The following is an 801-nucleotide window of genomic DNA, read 5'->3' as shown; positions in this document are numbered from 1 at the left end:
TAGTGAGTTTTGATTTTTCTTGGGTTTTNGCAGCTTTTGTTTGTCTGAGAAATATACTATTTGCCCTTCTTTTTGTAGGATAGCCTTGCCATGTATAGTATTCTTGGCTGTCAATCTCTGTCATTTAGTACTTTGAATCCCATTCCTTTCTGGCTTTTAGGGTTTCTGATGAAAAGTCTGATGTTAGTCTGATTGGGGCTCCATTATAGGTGATTTGATGCTTCTCTCTTGCAGCTTTTAAGTTTCTCTCTTTGTCTTCGAGTTTTGCCAATTTGACTATAACATGTTTTGGAGAAGACCTTTTTGGGTTCAATACGTTTGGGGATCTTTGTGCTTCCTGGATCTGAAGATCTGTGATTTTTCCTATACCTGGGAAGTTTTCTGCCACTACTTTGTTGAATATGTTTTCAATGCAATCTCCTTTTTCCTCCCCTTCTGGAATACCCATGAGTTGGATATTTGAGTGCTTAAGGTTGTCTGATATCTCTCTCAGGCTTTCTTCAATGCTTTTGATTCTTATTTCTTCTTTTTTTGTCTGCCTGTGTTATTTCAAACAGTCCATCTTCAAGTTCAGAGGTTTTCTTTTCAAATTCCATAAGCCTGCTGGTTAAACTCTCTGTTGTGTTTTTTATTTCACTAAATGAATTCTTCATTTCAGGAAGCTCTGCTACATTTTTTTTCAGGGCATTGATTTCCTTGTACATTTCTTTTTTCAGTTCCTGTATACTTTTCTTCATTTTATCATGTTGTCTAGCTGAGTTTTCTTGTATCTCATTCAGTTTCTTTAGAATTATCACTCAA

The sequence above is a fragment of the Galeopterus variegatus genome, unplaced genomic scaffold (genome assembly GCF_000696425.1).
Source record: "Galeopterus variegatus unplaced genomic scaffold, G_variegatus-3.0.2 Scaffold1192, whole genome shotgun sequence".
NCBI lineage: Eukaryota > Metazoa > Chordata > Mammalia > Dermoptera > Cynocephalidae > Galeopterus > Galeopterus variegatus.
Note: the sequence above shows the minus strand (reverse complement) of the source record.